This window comes from Chinchilla lanigera, unplaced genomic scaffold (assembly GCF_000276665.1).
Source record: "Chinchilla lanigera isolate Chin_1 unplaced genomic scaffold, ChiLan1.0 scaffold00132, whole genome shotgun sequence".
Classification (NCBI taxonomy): domain Eukaryota; kingdom Metazoa; phylum Chordata; class Mammalia; order Rodentia; family Chinchillidae; genus Chinchilla; species Chinchilla lanigera.
Window position 1 is genome coordinate 2,503,060 of NW_004955533.1, and position 22,751 is coordinate 2,525,810.

Here is a 22,751-nt window from a genome sequence, read left to right on the forward strand (position 1 = left end):
CCGCAGGACCCCCGCAGCGCACCTGCCCGGGCGGTGGGGCGGAGCGGGTTAGGGGAACGCACGCCGCAGCGCGTCTTCACCTCCGGCCGCGTCCGGGCCCCAGCGCGGGAGGCTCGGTACCGGACTGCACTACCCAGAGCGGTGTGTGTGTGTGTGTGTGTGTGTGTGTGTGTGTGTGCGCGCGCGTGTGTGAGAAACCCACAGGTACGGAGAATCACAAGTTCACGCCCTGTCTTGGGCAGCTTAGCAAGATGCTGCCTCAAAATTAAAACTGTACAAAAGGGCTGTGCACAGGGGTGTGGGTGTGGGTGGAGAGTGGATAACATCGGCCCTTGACCTCTCTTACGGGATTACCGTCCGGGAATGACGACTTCCACCCATGTTCCTATTACCCTCTGAAAAATAGAAACTAAAGATTTCTGGACTTGCAGCTTTCTCCCAGTACAACGGAAAAATATGTGGCCCAGTCTCCAGGCCTCTGATTGGTCCGAGGGCACGTCCCTGATAGCCGCAGGGCTCCAGAACGGACCGAGGAAGGGCAGGAATCTTCTGGAAGGCTCACTGTGGAGACTGGGGTGTCAGCCTCCTCGCTGATCGTAGCCATGCCAGGGCTCCCTCCCTTCCTCGAATGGCAGCAGGAGCTCTGCGGACGGAGAAGGGGAGCACGGGTATTGGAGTGGCGCGGAGGAGAGGCGCCAGCAGACAGACGGCGCACCAAGGTGAAGTGTTTAGTCCATCGTGGGTGCCAGGGGAGCCGACGGGGCTTGTGCCCCGCCCCCTCGGGGCATGTTCCTGCGTGTCACCTTCCTTCCCCTCACACACGGGTCACCTACTCGGAATGGCCGCGGTCCTGACTGTGAGGTCCCGAGGAGAACCTTGTCCTCACGTGCTCCTGTCTCCTACTTAAATGCCTAGGCCGGGTCAGGCCTCCTATGGAGACTCCTAAGAGTCCCGTCCCCGCCTCAAGGTGCATGGGGCCTGAGCCTTCGGCAGTCTAATTCTTAGCGCACGTCTCAGCACTTTAACCCTCAGTTAGGTGTTGCTTTATTGCTTGTGGTCCTACGGTGCTGTGGTTTGTGTCTAGATGTCTCCCCAAAACACCACGCAGTCATAGGTGAGGCCTTGTCAGAGGTGGCTGACTCCAGAGTGTGTGATTGCTTCGTGGTACAATGCTAGGATTAAGGGTGAGTGAGTACCAAATCAGCCTCCTGACTTTACTGGCATCATCCTAATTCTGGTAGACTGGATGCGTTATAAAGCACAGAAAGAGGCTTATCTTCCCGTTGCTCCTTTGGTGCCTTTGTCTACCACTGACTGCTGCCCCTCTGCCATGTGCCACCCTGCCTTGGAGCCAGAAGTTTATGGACTGACCTCTAAAAGTGTGAGCTAAGAAACCTTTCCCCTTTTAACTTTGAGCGTGGGGTATTTTGTCTCAGCAAGGAGAAAAGTAACTAACACATACAGTCACCCCTCAGTGCCCACTCAGGGGATCTGCTCCAATACCCTGGAGACACCAAATTCTAACAGTCTCGTAGATCACTTTTGGATCACATGCAACATTGAATGTAATGTAAATGTTGTGTTAATAGTTGTATTGCTCTGGGGCAGTAGAGGCACAATTTTTAGGAAGCCTTTCCTGTTGGGGGTTGGTTGGTTCTGAGGACGCGGGACCCACAGGTATGGAGGGCACTTTGGATGTCAAGTCGCCACATATTTTTCCATTGTACTGGGAGAAAGCTGCAAGTCCAGAAATCTTTAGTGCTTCCATTTTTCATAGGGTAGTAGGAACATGGGTGGAAGTCATCATTCCCGGACGGTAATCCCATAAGAGAGGTCAAGGGCCGATGTTATCCACTCTCCACCCACACCCCTGTGCACAGCCCTTTTTATATTTTTAATTTTGAGGCAGCATCTTCCTAAGCTGCCCAAGACAGGGCTTGAACTTGTGATCTCTAGTTTCAGCCTGCCAGAGTTCAACTCTGTCAACACTATTCCCATTTCACTGCTGAAAGTTTTCCCAAAGATCATACAGCTGACAGACGGAGGACTAGGGGCTAAACCCAGGCCCTCAGCTTCAGCATCTCACTGTGCTGTGCCGAATCTGAGTGAGGTCAGTGGACTTTCATTGCTTGGTTCTTTGAGCAAAATCTTACACTCCTTACTTAGCATTGCCTTTATTTATTGAGTGTGAGTATAAATACTTTCAAGTTGTTTATGACAGAAACAAACTGGTACTTGAGTGGTTTTGTGAAATACCAGTATAATGTGAAGTGTCCTGGTTCTTCTTATTCACTTATGTTTCACATTCCAATCAATGGAAAAGCAAATGTGATGTGCTTTCTACATCCCTGCGTTGTCTCCTTTCTTTTCTTGCGTAGTTTAACATGCTGTTATTATGTAGGAGTGCAGTGTGACCTCTCCTGGCATTTGGAGTGCTTTGCCCCACTTAATGGACTGAGCTGTCAGCTTGGGAGACCTGAATGTTTTACCTTGGAAAGCCCCCCTTCCCATGGTACAGTCTGGAAAAAAGATTTTTCTTTTTTAGCTGAATGAGTCAAAGCTAGCTTTTTGGGCATGAGTGTGAAAACAAAGTACAAGGTCAGAATCTTCAAAAGAGAAGCTCACAGGCTTTGATGTTTCCTTCCTTGACCGGGGTGACCCGATGGGAGGCTCTGCCAAGCATGAGCAGCGCAGATCCTCCTTCCTGCCTGTCTCCTCCTTCAGTGCCGTACCAGGAAAGTTGAGGGCTCCATTGGGGGGATGAGACCTAAGTTCCCTCCCGCTACCTCGCAGTAAAAGACAGGAAAATAAAATGCAAATGAAAAGATGACCACGGGTCAGTGCTTAAGTATAAGAGATAAGGGTTGGGAAACCATCCAAAAGCACTTACACTTCTTCAAGTGTTGTGTACTTCGAGTGTGTGCTGGGTATTCTTTTTCTTGTTAGTTTAAAAATAAAAGGAGGAAAATATTAACAGACAGACGACCTTTTACAAAATAGCAAAAGAACAATACAAGCAGTACAGAGTTACAACCAAAATGGTAGGAAATTAACAATGCTTGCTGTATTACATATGGATATATTCAAAGTGGTTTCTCATGAAAACAAATAGAGACATGCAATATTGATCAATCAAGGACTCATTAACTGTTTCTTCAGGAAAGAAATAGAAGACAGTCGATCAACTATGTTAACTATCCTGTATATACATTCATACAAAATTTCTCCTTCTTTCTATTCTTGCAAGGCCCAGGGATACCACGGAGCACCTGTCTAAGTCCATCTCTGCAAGCAAGCGGCCAGAAGCAAGCCTGGAGCCAGGAGACTGGTGTGCTGGCCCTGGGATCTTCCTGGGGATTCCCGGAGAAAACCTCTCAGGGTGCCTCTCTCAGCCTTCGTCACCCCCTACAGGCATGGAGCAGCAGAGATGAAACCAGCCTTGGTGCTCAGCATACCTGCGCCACTGTCTCAGCAGAGTTTTTTATTTTTTAACTTCAGAGTTTTTATAAAATCTCTCCTGCTCCAAAAATTGTATCTCTGAATTATGAGGTTTTATATTTTTATATATATTTTAAAAGCGCCTTTTCTCCTCACCTGTAGCAAGAAAGTTATTATAGAGAGATCAGACATATACACTAATCTTTAAAGTATGATCCAATGATTGTTTGCACAGTTGTACACAATAGACACATGAGTGGTCTGTATGCATCATCCAGGTTCTAGCACAGAACACTTTCCGTGGCCCTTCCCCCTGGCCAGGCCACCTTTGACGTCGGTCCCCGCACTACGTGATTCTGTCTTTTCTCATAATGCACTGATTTTGCCTGCTCTGGCACCTTAGAAAACCGTGAGCAAGTACACATCTGGTAATGCACATGTCAGGCGCACTCATATTGCTCATGGAGCCGGTGTTGTTTTTTTTTTTTTATTGCTGCACATCATATCAGTTGAGTACATTTACCACCCACTATTTTTTTGCCAGTGGATGTTGAGTTGTTTGAAAGTGCAATGTTATGAATAAAGCTGGCATGAGCATGAGTTTGTGTGTGTATTTTGGTGGACATACATGCTCATTTCTCTTGCTTATCTGACTCAAATAGAATCTCTCTAAGTCACAAGGAACACATATGTTTCTTGATAATATTACCAAGGAGATTTCCCAAGCACCCTTGTCCCTGTGCCACCCTTTGGCTGTGTCTGAGTTCCACAAATAGCCTTGATAAAATGTGTCTTTGCCATTTTTTTCAAATTACAGCCATTCTGATACTCATTCTTGTTTTAATTTCAGCAGACTGCTTTCAAATTCTTACCAGCCATTGGCGTAGCTTCTTACACAAAGGGTTGTTTAAGTCTTTACCTGCCGTTCCAATAAGCTACACCCAAGGTCCAAGTGCTTTTTTTTAACCTTTGCCTATTTAGTCTGTCTGCCTTTTATCTGTAGAAACTCTGTGCACTGTAATAGAGCCCTTCAATGTGTGTATGGTGAATATCTTCTTTCGGTCAGGTGTTTGCCCTGTGTACTAGTTGGCTTTCCATTACTGTAACAAACACCTGAGATAAATCAATTTAAAGAGGAAGGTTGACCTCTGCACACGGTGTCGAGGTTCTGTCCATGATCCACCGGCCCCATTGCTGTGCATGTCAGGAAGGGAGAACCTGAAGAACAAAGTTACTTCTCTCAGATGTGGCCCAAAAGCACAGAAAAGAAGTCGGTGTCGCACAGTGCCCTGAAGGCAGGTTCCCAGGGACCCAAAACCTCCCTCTGGGCTCCACCACCTTCCAATAGCACCAGCCCACTCTGACAAGGGGGCTTGGGAGACCTTCCGGATCCAAACTTGATTCCTGGTCGCCTCCCCCTAGTGTGGTGGATGAGCATTCCTGCTTTTGTCCTGGTTAACAAACCATTGCCTATCCAAAGCTCATATAATAGTCTATTACATTTTCTTCCAAAGTTTTAAGCTTAAAATCAGCTTATAATTCATTTCAGCATATTATTTGATTATGAGTCAATGCTTGTTTTCATAAAGATAACAAATTGATCTAGCCTGATTATTTAAAACAGTATCCTGTGACCCCTGAATTTACATGGGACCCAATATGACATGTTTTTCTAGACTTTTGCTCTTTTTACCTATTTGCCTACACTTGAATCAATACAATACTTTAACAATTCCTCTGGTCTTAATTGTTCTCAGTACCTAATATTACTGGTAATTTGAATTTAATCATATTTTTGCTGTTGTTTGCACCATGTAATTGCTTATAATTACCCCCCCCCATTTTTAACTATTCTGTCTCAACTCCTCACAAGCTTTCAAAGACATTTGTAATTACCACAAACTTCATATAATATTATATAATCCACAGATTTCCTGCTTGTTCCAGAAACATCTTCCCATACTGTAATCCATGAAGTTTATGTTTAAGATTCCATCCAGGCTCGCCTATCTCATTAGCTGTTGTTCTGCACTATGTTTCTAATGCGGCATTATTCCTTGGCCTTTCTTGGTCTTCTGTAACTTCTTCATCAGCAGTTTCAATGGATGTGAGTTTTTTGTAAAATGTACCTCGGTCTGAGTTTGTTAGCCATTTTCTCACTATCAGATCCTGGTTGTATGTTTTCGGCAGAAATATAACATAAGGAGTGTTGCTTTTGTCTGTGAATTGCACAATGATTCGTCCTACGATGGGTCACACTGATCCTCTGGTTGAGTTGGAATCTGCCAGCTTCCTCCACTGTACAGTTACATTTTTATTTTTTAAATTGCTAACTATTCTTTGGGGAAATTATTTGAGAATGCTTACCTATTTTAGTTTTAAAATGCATGAGTAATTCCTGCCTGCTGACCATAAAGTGGTGATTTTCTATTTTTAATGTTTCCATACATTTATTAGTTGCTTCATTCTGAGAAGGCACATACCCTCTTGCTCTGTTATTATATTTGGTGTGGACTGTGTTTATTGAATGGATTCTAATTATTTATTTATTGCATAGTATTTATTGCTTATTATCCCATATAGTTTATACTAATGCATTTGTTTGTTGCTCTTCTCAAGTTATCTAACATATAGAGAACAGGAGCCTAGTTTGCTATAAATGATACGGTTTTATTCTTATAGTTGAATAATACTGTAATCCATGAAGTTTATGTTTCACTTTTCTTTATCCATTCATCTGTTGATGGGCATCTAGGCTGTTTCTCGAGCTTGGCTGTTATGAATTGAACTTCTGTTAACATGGGTATGCATGGATCACTACAATACGATGTCTTTCAGTTTTTTCAACAAATATACCCAGAAGAGAAATAGTTGGGTGAAATAAAATTGCAATTGTTTGTTTTTTGAGGAAACCCCATACTTCTGATTTCCATGGCTGTCGTACTACTTTATTTTCCAACAATGTAGAAGTGTTCATTTTCCTCTGCATCCTCACTAGCATTTGCTGTTCTTTGTGTTCTATTTTTTGTGGTACTGAGAGATGAACCCAAGGTCTTCATACTGATCTACATTGCCAGCCCTTTTCATTTTTTATTTTGAGACAAAGTCTTGCTAATACACTAAGTGGCCAGGCTGGGCTAAAACTTGGAACCCTACTGTCATGGTCTACCATAGTACTGGTATTACAGGCCTGTACCACCTACCCTAGCCTTTTTGTGTTCTTGAGTAATTATTCTATTGTGACTAGAATCAAATGGAATCTCAGATTTTGTTTGGAGTTGCATTTTCTTAATGACCAGTGATACTAAACACTTTACCATGTATCCATAGGTCATTTATACCCCTTTTTTAGAGAAGTGGCTATTCAGTTCATTTGCCCCTAATTAAAAAAATTAGGTCATTTGTTTGACAGTGTAATTTTTGTAGTTATTTATATATACAAGATATTAGGCCTGTATCAGGAGTAGTTGGCAAAAATATTTTCCCAGTCTGTAAGTTGTCTCTTCCCTCTGTTGATTGTTCCCTGTGCATTGCAAAAACTTTCTAATTAGATATTATCCTACTTATTGATTCTTTTTTATTAGAACATGATTTTGTTACACAATGATTACATTTATTAAGAAAATTTGGTACGTGTACACGACAGCTCTTAATTATCTTTTGTGTCCCTTTACTCTCCCTCCCCTTCCTCCATCTCTTGGTCCCTATCTCATTTGCGAAAGGTCTATCTCCCTGTTTCCTGTTATCTATCTTTTATTTTTATCTTTGCTTTATTTATACCTTGGATTTCTCATATAACAGATTGTGCAAAATTTAAGCTTGTGTGTCTGATGTATTTCATTTAACATTATGGCCTCAAGGCCATAATAACTCAAATGTATCCTTCTTTATGGCAGAGTAGTAGTCCATTATATATAAATACCACATTTTCTTTATCCATTCATCAGTTGATAGAAATATAGGCTGCTTCCAAGATTTAGCTATTATAAATTGTGCTGTTGTAAACATGGGTATACATGTATCACTATACTATGATGTCTTTAACTCTTTCAGGAAGATACTTCCAAGAGGAATAGCTGGCTTAAATATAATTTCTATTTTCCATTTTTTGAGGACTGTCCATACTGATTTTCATAGCTGTACTAGTTCACATTTCCACTAATAATGTAACTTACATTTTCCCCCACAACCTTGCCAGGATTTGTTACTATTTAATATCTTGATAACAGCCATTCTTTCTGAAGTAAGGTGGAATCTCAGTGTTGTTTTAATTTACATTTCTGTAATGGTAAGAGAGGTTGAACATTTTTTCAAGTATTTGCTGGCCATTTGTACTTCTTTTGAAAAGTGCTATTCATTTTCTATTGAATCTTATATTTTGGGGAGTCTGATTGTTTAAACTTCTTTATATAGTCTAGATATTAGTCCTCTGTCTAAAGAATAGTCAGTAAGATATTTTCCCATTCTATAGCTTTTCTCCTTACCCTGTTAGATGCTTCCTTTGCTTTGCAGAAGCTTAAATTTGACATGATTCCTTTTCTTGGTGCTTGTTATTTCTTGTACAACTGGGGATCTGTTCAGAAAGTCCTTGCCTACTCCTGTATCTTGCATTTTACCTATTTTATCTTCCAGGAGATTGCTTCTGTTTTAATGTTTAGACCCTTGATCCATTTTAATTTTAGTTTAGCGCATGATGAGAGATATGGATATAGCTTCACTCTTTTGCTTGGCTGTGTTAGCTCCAGTGTATGTTTCTGGACCTTTTGTCAAAGATCAGATAGCTGACTGTGTCTAGGATTATTTTTGTGTCTTCTATTCTGTTGCACTGATACACTTTTCTGATTTAGCACCAATGCTATATGCTGTTTTCATCAGTATAGCTTTGTAATATAACTTGAAATCTGTGATTTTGATGTTTCTCGTTTTATTCTTACTACCCAATATTACTTTTGCTGTTTGTGGTCTTTTGTGGTTCCATATGAATTTTCAAATTGTTTTCCATAGTTTGGTGAGGAATTCTGTTGTATTTTGATTGTGATTGCTTTAAATCTATGTATCACTTTAGGAAATGTAGCCATAGGACAATGTTGGTTCGGCCTATCCAGGAACAGAGGATGTCTATTTTCTGATGTCCTCTCTGGTCTCCTTTTCAGGGACTGTAATTTTCATTGTAACAGTATCGTATTTCTTTGGTTAGGTTAATTCCTATGTATTTAAATTTTCTTGATGCCATTGTGAATGATGGGTTCATTATTGGTGTGGAGGGATGTTATTGATATTTGTGTGTTGATTTTATACCTTGCTACATTGCTAAATTTTGTTAGTAATTCCAGGAATCTTTCAGTGGAATTTTTGGGTCTTCTATTTAAAAGATCATTTGCAAATAATGATAATTTGACTTCTTCCCTTCCTATGTCTTTTCTTTTATATCCAGTGATTTTTACGATGTTAGATGCACCAATATTCAGTGCATATATATTTACAGTTGTTATCTATTCCTGTTGAATTCTTCCCTTAATCAATATGTAGTGACCTTTTTTGTGTGTCTCCTGATCATTTTACCTTAAAGTTTGCTTTGTCTGAGAAAGTAAGAGAAGTTAACTTTGTTACTCCTACTTGCTTTTTTTTATTTTAAAAAATAAAAGAAGGAAAACATATTAACAGACAGATGTCCATTTACAAAATAGCATAAGAATAATACAAACAAAACAGACTTACAGACAAAGTTTTCCTGAGAAACCACTTTGAAGTTATCAATAAGTAATACAACAACCATGGTTAATTTCTTACTCCTACTTGCTTTTACAGTCCTAGTACATGGAATTTGTCTTCCATCCTTTGATTTTTAAGTCTATGAATTTCCTGTTGGAGTCAATGAGTCTCTTGAATACAGCAGCCTGCTGAGTTTTGATTTTTGAACCAGATCAACATTTGTCTTTTCAATGGGAGGTTGAGGCCATTGACACTGGGAGTTCCTACTGAAAGGCACTGACGTACTCCTGTCATTGTGCTCTTTTTCTGTGGTTGATGTCTTTATTTTTTCCATGCCTTTGTTTACCCAGCTTCTTGGATGTATTCATTCTGTCTGACTTTTTTAATTTGTCAGCTTCATTGTCTCTTCCTAGGATATTCCTGAGTATTTAATGGAGTGTTGGTTTGGTGATCATGAATCTCGTAAGGTGTTCATTGTCGTGGAAAGACCTTACTTCTGCATCAATTTTGAAAGGTAGTTTTTCAAGATATCTGAATGTTTTTTGGAAGTTGTTTTCTTTTAAGGTTCAAAACATGTCCCTTCACGGTCTTCTGGACTTTAAAGCTGCGAAGTCGGCTGTAATCCTAATGGGTTTACCTTTCTAAGTCATGCTTTGCATTTCTGTGACAGCTTTTAAACTTCTTTCTCTGCATTAGACTTCTGGGATTTTCACTTTGACACGTCATGGGGAGCATCTTTTGTGTCCCAGTCATTTGGTGTTGTATAAGCTTCACCTACCTGTACGTTGTTGTTCCCCCATACTCAGAAAGTCTTCCGCCATGATTTCTGTAAACAGATCTGTTTAATTCCATGTGTGCTGTCTTCTAATTTCTCTCTAACTCCAGTTATCCTTCAGTTAGCATTCTTAGCATCATTTGGTAGCTGCTAGATGAATTTCTCTTTTTTTCTTGAGATATTATGTGACTCAATTTTATTTTCAGTTTTTGAAACCTTATCTTCACATTGGTCATTTCCGCTTCTCATTAACTCAGTAGAATTCTTTATCTCTGGCATTTTTGTTTGGCGCATTTTTGTGGGGTCTGTTTCTTTGGTAGATTTGTCATTCACATTCTCAACCCTTTTAGTCAGCTTTTCCAATATTTTTGTTTTATTTTTTTCTCCAAAAACCATATTGGTCATTTTGTTTGATTTTTCCAGTAACTTTCAGGTTATGCCATCGTTTAGCTAACTGAACTGTTTCTTAGCTTCCTTTTTAATCATTTAGTACAACGCTGCTTTCTGTGGTTTGATTTATTGTCCATTGAAACCCCTTGGATCTGCTTTGGAAGAGTAGGAAGTCTTTAGAGACATTTTGTTGCACTGTTTTGTTGTTTTTTTCAGGTTCTGTATGTGTGTGTGTGTGTGTGTGTGTGTGTGTGCGCACACGCGCATGTGTGTGTGTGTGTGTGTGTGTGTTGAAGCCTGAGGTCAAATACAGTGAAAAGAATTTGTAGCTGAAAAGAAGACCTTTTTATTAAGTTCTGCTTACCAGAGTTGTGTTCTTAGCTTTATTTAACAAGAGGTATTGTTTGCCACTTCAACCTATTGAGTTTAATTGGATTGGAACCTGTCACTCTGTTGTAAGGAACAATTTTCTACTGGTGTTAACAGCATCAATTGATCCAACCACATATCAATCACAAACAGGCCCTACTCCACAGGGGGAAACTGTTCGGTTACTCAGAATCAGACTGTAACTCCTGTGTACAGGCAGCTGTGGAGATCTTCTGGGTTAATGCTAGAACAATTGGGTGAAGGTTTTATTTCTATTTTTATTTGGATTTTTGTAGTTGTCAATTCCTTGTTTCTTTGTTTGATATGGGTCATATTTGTTGTGGCTTTTTTTCTGTTTTCATTTTTTTCTTTTTATTCATTTTTCTGGTTCTTGCTTCTTTACTGGAACTGTTTGTTATTATACTTTATTCTTCAAGGTTTTCTCCTTTGACTTGCTCCCTCTTTTAGTGCTGGTTTTATTATATTTTTTTACTCTGCTCCCTACTTTTTTCTCCTCTCTTCCTCATCATCTTGCATCCTTGCCTTCCCTCTACTCCTATCTAGCTATCAACCAGCACAGAGGGACCTATATAAATGTACTAGAGGGTAAGAGTTAACCAGCGCTTTAACTCAGTATGATTCAAGAGCATGCCACAGTAAACCCTAACAAGACTGTGCTGAGGGGATCCAAACAAAACTACCTAGAAATACATGAACAGGTTCCCACAATTTTACAGCCTCCCCCAATCTCTGACTATACTTGCACCCATCTGCACCTCTCTTCCTGCCTACACAAATACTTTCTCAAACCCCCCGATAACTAATTCTTTTCCCCAGCTATAAAAATAATTTCAACACAGCCCAACTTCCTGACTATATTTACCTGCTAACATTTCTCTCACCCTCTTCTGATTGAATACCCCTTCCTTTTCCTTTTCCTCTCTCCTTCCAACCCATGTCCTGTCTGCAAACTGTGTTCTGAGCATGAGCCGCTACAGACCTCTGTGGCCCTCACTGTCTTAATGGACTTGGGGGAAATGATATGGATGTCTCCATGTCTTCCCTCCACTAGCTTTCCTTTTCTATATATGGCCCAAAGGCCACCGGCTCTGGCATTGTTCACCACCTCGCTCCCTGATGCTTGTGTGTCTCAGCCACATCCACAGAACCTAGGGACACCTCCAGGTTCAACAAAAGACAAAGAAATCATCAAATGGCAAGGCGAAGATGACTGCCTAGGTGAGTGTTGCTGAAGTAGCCCTGGAGTAGAGCACATGACCTGGGGCAGGGGTGAAACACGCAGTCTGAAAAAGGAGCATAAATGAAAGGAAATTGGGAGGGACTAAAATCCAGCATCTGAGGGGTTTGCGGTGGAAAACTCGGCCACACCCCGTTCACAGTACTCCACTCCCCACTCCAGAGCCAGTGAACAAGAAATCTTGCGAGAGGACTGAGCTGAGGGAGGGAGCCCGCCCTTCAGGGGAGGCCTGCCTGATGGAGTAGACGCGCAGTGACTCTGTCCTTCCTACCAGGCACAGGAGTGAGACATAAGTAGTTAGAGAAAACTGAAAATAGGAGAGTTAGAGAGGAGTTAGAGAAACTCCAGGAGTTAGAGAAACTGAAAATAGGAGAATAGGCCAGGACAAAACACCACACCCCTGCATTTTGTATCTTGGGAACGAAGTGCTCCAGCCTCTGTGAGCGGCTGGACTGTCTGGGGAGAGAAGGCGGTGCCCAAACAGAGAAAAATAAGTGGTTCATCCATTCCCCCACATACCGGGAAAGCTCCCACAGAGCGTGTGTGTGTGTGTGTGTGTGTGTGTGAGCCAGCATGCGTGTGTGTGTGTGTGTGTGTGTGTGTGAGCAAGCATGCGTGTGTGTGTGTGTGTGTGTGCATGGAGGACTTTATTTTGGTTCAATGAAGAATGTTGTTGTTATATTAATATGGGTTGTATTAAATCTATATATAACTTTTGGTAACGTGATTTTAACTCTATTAATCACCTTATCAAGAGACAGAGGAGTCTATTTTCTGTGCACATTATTCTTTGCATAATTATTCCACATTATGTATTCTAATGCAGTTCTTTAATGTTATCCTCAGTTATTCAAGGTCTAGACAGTGGGAGGCTCTTCTGTTTTTACAATATTTCTGAGATATTTTTCAGTTTTTAAAATTCTTTAAAAATGTAAATATTTTCAGTTTTAGTTGGAGTACACAAATAAAACTATTTATTTAAAGTATAATGTGATGGCAAAAGTGCCTGCCTGGCATGCGCAAGGTCGTGAGTTCGGTTCCCGGTACCGGAGAAAAACCAAAAGAAAAACCAAAAAAATAAATAAATAAATAAATAAATAAAGTATAATGTGATGATTAACGAACATACATACACTGTGACATGATTACCACAACCAAGTTAGCACACCCTTCACCCACATAGTTACCTTCCCTTAGTTTCTGGAGCAAGGTTTTGCATGCTCACTGAAACATTCTTTTGCTCAGCCCTTGAATTTAAAACTTTTTGCTGGTTTATTTTTATAAAAATAATATATAGAGAACAAGATTTTCTTGTTCTGAAATATCATTGACTGATTGAAGACTTTTTGGAAAACAGAGGTAGATTATGTAAGTAATATGTATTGATATAATGCTGCTGTGATATTACTCATAGGATTACCCTTTTGATTTTGCAGTTTCCTATTTGTAACTGTCTCCTACACTGAAGTTCACACTTCTCAAAAAAATTAATGTATTTTCACTTTTCTGAACTTACAATGTATATAATGTAGTGTGATTTTAGGTGGCCATACCACAATGAAAAGAAGACCTCAAGACTGAGTTCAGAGTTTTTTCAGATTGTTCATTCTCCTCTTTAGTCTAAGAATACAAAAAGATTATTAAAATACTATGCTTCAAGGCTTGCATTTTCTTCCTCAAGTAGGGTGATGCTATTAGTTGAAACTGAAGCTAAATGTTTTTCTATTTGCATTCAACTTTAGAACTTTCCTCCATGATTTAGATTTATAATTTTATTTTGAGTACATAAAGTATTGGCACAGTTCCAGATAAACAGAATGTAGTAAGACTTGAAGCTTCATTCCATTCTATTTCTTACACTTTTTCCCACCACACACACACACAGACACACACACACATTCTCTACAGTATATTCCACTAATTTCTGCATTTTTATTTACACAAAAATATTTCTGTTTTCTTTTATTCTGACATAAAAATCTTGCATTCTACATGAAATTTTGCATACTGTTGCTTTAATTTTTTTCAACAGTGCATCTCAGAAATGGGCCCATTAATACAGCTCTGAGTCATTATTTTTGCAAGATTACATAGCGCTCTATTTTGTGTAAGTGTAATTCCTAAATCATCTGACTTGATTGAGGCATTTCAGTAGTTTGCAGTAAGCTGCAATTTCATACCATGCTGAATCATATAACCATGGGTGTGCCTAGTTTGGCCCTGCTGGAGATGTGTCTTCAGGGTGAAGTGCTGGACGTGGGGTTTTTAGGTCAAAGGGTGCATGTGTAGTTAAGGCAGAAACTGCCCGATTTTCTTCTGAAGGGGAAATGTTCTCCATTTTTCACTCCTACTATCAATAAATCATGGTTCATATTTCTCCATAGTCTTGTCAATAGGGCATATTTTAAAATTCATTCTATATTAAATTTTGAATGTTATAAGTGAGTAACCTACATTTACATTTTAAATTTTTACCAAAATAAGCACTGAGAAATGATATTTCAATGTAGCTTTAATTTGCATGCTTCTTATGAGTGATATTGAATATTTTAAATGTTTTCAAATCATTTTAGATTTTAGCAAATTATATTTCCATGTCCTTTACAGACTTTTCTAGCATGTATTTATATTTAGCCTTCAAATTTAAGGAATTTATATTCTCATATAATGTAGACATTAGGCAATTTTTGTGGTAGATATTATAAATAATTTTTTGCTATTTATCATGTCTTTTAATATTACTTAATTTTCTCATCATATGACTTAAAGTACTTCTCTAGTCAAGTCTGTCTATATTTATTGCATCCTGATTTGGAGGCATATCTGGAAACCTTTCCTCTAATCCCCAACTCATAAAACATATGCCCATAATCTATTCTGACATCTGTGTGGTATCATCTGTAACATTTATATTTCTTGTCAGTGTGAATTATATTCTTATGTACTGTATTACGTATGGTTGTAATTTAACAGTTTCCAAATGGTGATCCATATCTTCCCAAACTACTCAAAGGTTCAACTCTCCCCTACTGATTTGAAATACTACCAACAGTAAATAATAAATTTCCATATATACAAGGATATATTTTAGGAATTTCTTGTCAGTTTTAATGGCTGAATAATAACCAATGTGCTAATATCATCATTTTAATCATAGGCATTGGACTGTGTTTTAATTTCTGTTTGGGTAGTGTTAACTCTTAGTCTTCTCAACATTTTTATATATCAATTAATATTTATTTTTCCAAATTAGCTTCTGTATCAGCTTTTAAGGTTTCAACCAAATTTTTTCTGAATTCAATTAAATGGATAAATTAATTTAGGGACTATAGAAGCCTTCATGATGTTGAGATATCCTATACAAAAGAGTATTTTTTCTATTTGTTTATGAGTATTTCACATAGAATTTTCATATCTCTTATTTGTAAGGATGATTTTGTCTTTTTGTTTCTACTGTAAATGGTGTTTCTCTTCTGTCTTCCAATTGTTTATTATTTGTGGTGAGAATACCACATCTTGACAATTTTTGTACATACATATTCTTTTATTTTGAATTATTTTTATATCTTGCTCACTTTCTGAATTCTCTTAATGTTTGTGCCAGTTTTAGTTTCAATTCTCTAGTGTTTTCCACTTTTCCAGTCACGTCATGTGTGAGCAGCGAGAGACTCCACTGTTCTCAATTTTTTGCCTCCAGTAGTTTTCTAATTGTGGTGGCTGGGCTAATGTTTTCTATCTGATGAGAAAAGTGCAGGAGAGGATGGTCATCTTTTCCTATACTCAATCACAGGGGAAAAGTTTGCAGGAGAAACACAATGCTAGGCAGAAGAGGAGATGCTCATAATGAACTATTTGGAGGGATTTTAAAAAATTAGAAATGGGTATTGAAACTTGTTGAAACTTTTTACATTGTGTTGTAGTCAGGGTTTGCAAGGGAAACAATACAATGCTGGAAACTTAATTTATAAGATTATTTTATAATAGTCACACAAAGAGTCATATACAAAGAGAGTGCAGGAAATATGTCCACACACTAAAGACCAAAAGAATCCAGCTGAGGGCCTGGATCCCACAGCAGTGTTCTGCATGAGTCCAGCTAAAGACCTAGAGCCCATCACCATGCCTCCACAAGTCCAACTGGAGACCAAGGGCCCACAACAATGTCTCCTGCAAGTCTGTTTCATGGATCTGTGCTGGGAAGACCCAAAAGTCAGCAGTGAACGCTAGAAAGTCTGTGCCACCAGGATGCAGGATCTGTGCCAGCAGGCTGTGGGATCTGCCCTGCAGCCAGGGAGCAACACTCAAAGCAAGGACCAGCACTCCCCCAAGAAGTCACAGCCATCCTCGCCATCCTCAGAGACAATGAGGTCTCGAGCTCTTCCAACAATGAGAACAGCCAAGTCCATGTCAGGAAAGCCAGCTCGACAAACTTCTCATGAGATTGAACAGTGCACCGTCTTCCCCTCTGGAGCCAGGAAGCAATGCTCAAAGAAAGGACCAGAGCTCCCCCAAAGTGAACCATAGCCATTCTCAGCAACACCAAGGTCCTGAGCTCCTTTGAGGATGGGAACAGCCAAGTTCATATTGGGAAGGCCAGTATGACAAGCTCCTCAGGAGAACCCAACAGCCCCAGGAGAACCAATAGCTCCCTAACAGCTTCTCTTGTTTTTCTCCAGGTCTGCCTCTTTTGCTGCTGGCAACAATCCTCAGGTGGGCCTCCCACACACCCAGCGCCATGCTGGTTCAGTTCAGCGGGGTGTTACAAGTTGACCACCAGTTGTCAACCCACCACACAGTGTCAATAAAAGTAATCAAAGAATTTTTCTCACAGTGAATGATACTGCTGGTTTTGCTATGATTGAGCAATTCTTTAACTTCTAAAACAAAATTTGAAAGTTTTCCTCTATTTTCTATGGTTTGGAACAATTTGTCTGACAGCAAGTTTGTGTGATATTTCTGTGTATTGTAAAATACATATCCCCTGTGAAGATATCTGGACTATTTGTGTCCACATATGTGGTGTATATATAAAAGTATTCTGCTAATTTTCTGTTTTTCTTTTGTGTAAAATGACATTCTTAATTCTATGGCCAATTTAATTTTGATATTAAATTTATTTATTAAGAAATCATCTATTTCATTTTGTTCTAAATTTTTAAAATGCTAAGTAGTTTCTTGTGGTTTGTTTATCCATTAATTAATAGCATCAATTTTTATTTTATCTTTCTTCCTACATGACTCTAGGATTTTATTTTATTAGTCAATGGAATTTGTTTTTTTTTTGTTTGTTTGTTTTTGTTTTTCTCCGGTACCGGGAACCGAACTCACGACCTTGCGCTTGCCAGGCAGGCGCTTTTGCCGCTGAGCTAAATCCCCAGCCCCTAGTCAATGGAATTTGGATTCCTTAATTATATCCATTGTTGTTATATTCTTTACATAAAAGATTTTGCTTTTATAATCATTTATCTTGTGCTTTCCTTTGCTTTCTTTTGTTCTTCCATTACTAGCTATGTGAGTGGGAGTTGGGTACTTTTTTTAGATTTTTAAATTTATGTTGATACCTGTTTATATGAGTAGTCTTCTAGTATGGTTTAAATGTACGTCAAATTTTTTAAAGCATAGTTTGGCTGTTTTTAATGCCTTAATCACCACTGTTATATATCCTCATAGAAGTGTTCCTTCTTCTGGAACTGAGATCTCTAAACCAGGAGAGTCTAAAGTTAAAGAGCTTGGAAACAAAATTTTGCTAGATATTTCCATCTAGCTGGTGCCACAGCTGAGACTTCAAAAGCCATTCTGCCATTTTATGAAGTATCTGCTCTAGGAAAATTGGGAACGTGGCAAGAATTCCTTAAACCATGGGCCTTGCTACAATTTATTTGCTGCTCCATCAGAGGCAATGCTGTGTGGTATATCGCAAGAGTAGTTCAGAAATCCTGTAAGTCCAGAGAAGATGGTTATGGGCAAAGATGACAACTTCATACCCAGTGTGTCTGTTTCAGAAAGGACAAGTGCTACCCCTGCCACCATGGACGTGGTCCAGTGTAACCAGCCTGACACCAGTCACTGGCTGATCAACAGAAACGGTAGTGCCATAGGAGTCCTCCTTGTTGCTCTCTGCTGCTGGTAGATCGGGCACTAAGCAGTGACTATAGCCCAGCTGATACTGGGGATGGAAATCTGCATTTCTGGGGCCATCCATGGCCTCTGTCCCCACCACCATAACCACTTTGTTCATGAACAAAATGGCCAAGAACAGTGGCTCCTGGGGAAATGGGCTGAGGGGAGGCCACAGACTAGGTCATCCTGTCTACTTTATTACTGAAATGCTTCCCTGCTAAGGTCATCTATTAGTAAGCATTCACAGGAACATACATATCTCCAAATTGTTTTGTACACTGCCGACATATTTAGCCACATACTTCTTCCCCAGATCAACTTGTCACTAATGTTGCAATTGTGCTATCCTCACAACTCTGACTATCTAGCCACTTGGGCTTCTTATGACCTAAATCAATAGTCCAAAAAAGCAGCTAGTGTAGTGGCTAGGGTGATTAATCTTGACTACCAAGAGAAAGCAGGTCAACTACAACATGGAGATAAGAAACAGAATGTGTAAAACACAGAAAGTGTTCAGCAGTCTTAGTATTATCATATCCTCTGATTAAAGCCAACGGAACACTTCAACAGCTTAATTTCAGCAGGACTACTAAGAATCTATACTTTTCAGGAATAGGACTTTGGTTCATTCCATCAGACAAAGAACCATGAGCAGTTGAAATGCTTGCTGATATAAAGGGGATATCATATGCCTAGTGGAAGAAAGTCTTTCCGTATATTAACCATAATCATGTTTGCAGTTTCAGAAATGAGGTTGAAATAATTATGAAAATTTATTCTTGTTATTTTGGCATAGACATGTTTGTGTTTGGAAAAATGCTTTTGTTTTTCCTCTATCATCCTGTCATAAGGCATGCTGATGGTAATGATTTTTAGAGCTCAGTATTTAAGTTACAAGATAACAAAGAATAAAAATAAACATCATTGACCAGGTGTGGTGGCTCAGACCCATAATGCTAGCACTCAGGAGGCTGAGGTAAGAGCACTGTGAGTTCCAGGCCAGTGAGACCCTCTCTCCAACACAAAACAAAAGAAAAAATTTAAAAATCACACACAAAATTTTCAAGTGGAATAGACACACAGGCTTAAATAGCACATGGCTTCTCTTCTTGAGAAATCCAAATGATAAAGAGCAAAATAAAAGATAAATAAAAGGAAATAGGGAGATAGATCTTAAATGGGAAGCATCTAGAGATGGGGAAGGGCATCTAGAGATGGAGGGACAGGGCAAGGAGGGAGGGAGAGAGGATGAAGAAAAGAATTAACATGTGCATCTACATGTAGCAACTACACAAGTGCGGTGGATTGACAACTGGTGGCCAACTTGTAACACCCAATTGAACTCAACCAGCATGGCGCTGGGTGTGGGAGGCCCACCTGAGGATTGTTGCCAACAACTTAAAAAGGAGAGCTAGAGAAGAAGAGGTGTTTTTAGGGGGCTGTTGGTTCTCCTCATGCTGGCTTTCTTGAGGTGAACTCGGCTGTTATCATCAGAGGAGCTCAGGACCTTGTTGTCACTGAAAATGGCTATGCTTCACTTGTGGGGAGCTCTGGTCCTTACGTTGAGTACTACTTCCTGTCCCCAGAGGGGAAGATGGTGCACTGTTCAATCTCATGAGAAGCTTATCAAGCTGACTTTCCTGCTATGGACTTGGCTGTTCTCACCATTGGAGGAGCTTGGGACCTTGTTGTCACTGAGGATGGCTGTGGTACTTCTTGGGGGAGTGCTAGTGTCGTTTCCTGGCTCCACTGCAGATCCCTCAGCCTGCTAGCACAGACCCTGTATCCCACTGGCACAGACTTTCTAGCTTCTACCTTGAACTTTGGGCCTTCCTAGTGCAAAGTCATGAAACAAACATGCATGAGGAATCATCATAGGCTCTAGATCTTCAGCTGGACTCATGCAGGACATTGCCATGGGATCCAGGCCCTCAGCTAGATTCTTTAGGTCTTTAGTGTATGGACAGATTTCCTGCACTCTCTTTGTATATGACTATGTGGGTGACTATTATAAAATAATCCTGTACATTATGTGTCCTGTATTGTTTTCCTTGCAAACCCTGACTATGACACCAAGGAATATAAATATTATGTACTGCAAAAATAAAGAAAAGTAACCCACGGACTTTGTGTTTTCTTCTTAGAAATGTGTTAGTATGTTTTTGGCTGCATGTATGTTATTTGTATAATGTTAACTAGAACTAATGTTATTTGTATAATGTTAACTAGAATCTGTATAATGTTAACTGATATAATTATTATCTTCACTTGGAGACAAATTAAGGATACAAGACTGGGTGCCAAGTTGGTAAGGAGTACAAGTTGGTAAGGGGTAGATTGCTGTATCTGTCATTTGGCTAGGATGCAGTCCCCAACTACTCAATTAAACCCTAGCTTAAGTGTTGCTAAGAAAGGAACTTGCGGAAGTCAGTTCTCTAATCAGTTAACTTTAAATTGAGGAGGTTATTGTTGTTGGCCTAACTCAATTATTTACAAGGCTTTAACAGTAGAGATGATACAGAGAGAGAGAGAAAGAGAGAGAGAGAGGGAGGGAGAGATCTCACCAGATCCTGAAGGTCCTTTTCCCATGACTTTCTTGCAGGGTTTGGGCTTGCTTAGCCAGCCCCCAAATTAGGGACTCTTATCTGTATTTTCCTGACTGTCTGTGCTACTTTGCACATGCACACAGGCTTCCAGAGTCTCAGCAGCATGTCAGGGGTTGTCACAACACACTAAGACTAGATCTGACTCCCTAGGTATCCCTTTTACAGTTTTGGCTGGCCACCCTCTAGCCCAACTGGTATCCCTGCATGGAATGCTGTGGTGTTGACATTCTGTGGTTGATACTGATTGCTATTATTATCAGTAGGCCCTGGAAATAAGACTATTCCACAGAATTCCAAATCATGTTACGATCTTGGGACTTACTTTCTTCAGGTTTCCAAATCAAATTAGTCCCCTCCGGTGGAGCATTGCTCCTGGTCTCCACGATACCATGCTGAATAAGTAGATGAAGGTACAGTATCTCCAAGTTAAAATGTCATAGGCTTCACTGTTCTTATTGCAGTTTGATAGGGTTTTTAAATAAACAATTTGTTACATCCTTTGGATTACATTCTAAAAGTTCTAAAATGGTGGCTTTCATCACTCTTGACAGAGTTCTTATTATAGCTTTCGGTAGGGAGAGGCCTTACTGAGGATCTCAACCCAGCATTATGGATGTCCCAGCTGCACGACAAACATACATGGTGACCCTCCTTCAGAGGTCACACTGTTATTGAAGTCCATACAGTCATCACCAAGTAAGATTATGTTCCCAGTTTTCTTAGGTCAACTGTGGTTAAGTTTCTTTTCATAATCTCTGGCATTTATATTGTATTGCTCTTAAAATACTTTCTTTGATTAGGATGAACTGTTACTGGGAATCCATACCTAAAGGGGTTTACCATATCAAGTCCACTTTCATCCTAGTACTTCTTCCTCCAGCTGTTTTCCTCCAGGGAGCACCTGACTTTTGGGGTTCAAGGGAGAGTGGTAGCAGCGTGAATAAGAAGGCAAAATTGATTGGGCTTAAATTGGCGTATTGGATCAATTAGAGCTCAGTTAAGAGTTTTCTTTTTCGATTCACATTACAGAATACAGTGTCTGATCCTCAGTTTATTTGTTTTTCAATTTGAACTTAGAAAAACTAAGTAGACCCATTTCTTCAGAATATCTTTTTTTCTGAATATTCCTTCAGACTTTTATATTATAGAAATTCTGAACCGTAAATATTTTTGAAGCACAGGTTTCCATAAAGAACCTATGCTGCAGAGAATTTGAGTTGAGGGTTGACAGAGGCATTGAAAATGACAGTGATGAACAGATAATCATGTCATTCTTCAATGAAATGAACCTTTTCACACACTTCAAAAGCATCCCCTCCATCCTTGCAAATCTAGTAATTAATTGGGGTGATCAGAGAACATCATATTCAAACACTCTCCACGTTTGCTGATGAAACCAGTTGTGTCACATGTGTTAGTATTGCAAAGGAAGACATTAAGACTGACTTTTAAATATTTAAAATACAGTTTTCATGGAGAGAACCATGGTGTTTCCAATTTCCTCAAGAAAAGATTCTTTTGGATTTGAAGCTATTTCTTATAATATAAATTCAGGTCGATTAAAGACTCTATCAGAGTCAGTTACAGTTTCTCTGGAGGTATATCCCTCCTGACTCAGCCACAATCATTCATCTCCGTACTCTTGAAGGGACAGTCACATCAAGATATTGGGTTCCAGTCAGGCGGTCCCCTCCCCTTTCTCTCTTTGATAGTGGGGAGTGCAGCCTACCACAAGTCCTTTCCACCAAGACTGGTTTCCATGATCATGCTCACAGAAGCATAGATTTTACCTAAAAAGAGACAAACTTAAAGGTAATGTTCTCAGTGCAAGAACTTTTTTCTAAAGCATTCTTAATACATAATCATCCAGCCAAGTCTTAGAAGCAAGGTTGTCCATGTTAGGTTACATTCTGTTCTGATTCATCAGGAAGCAGTTGCATGCACTTAGAGTTGCAGTCTCTAAGTGTACCCTTACTTAGAGACTATCAGCACTGAATCTAGAGTCCATTTTTCACTAGCTTGTGATAAAATTTTGAGCCAATGTATCACCCTTTTTGAGTGGCCATGTCCCTATTTGTAAAAT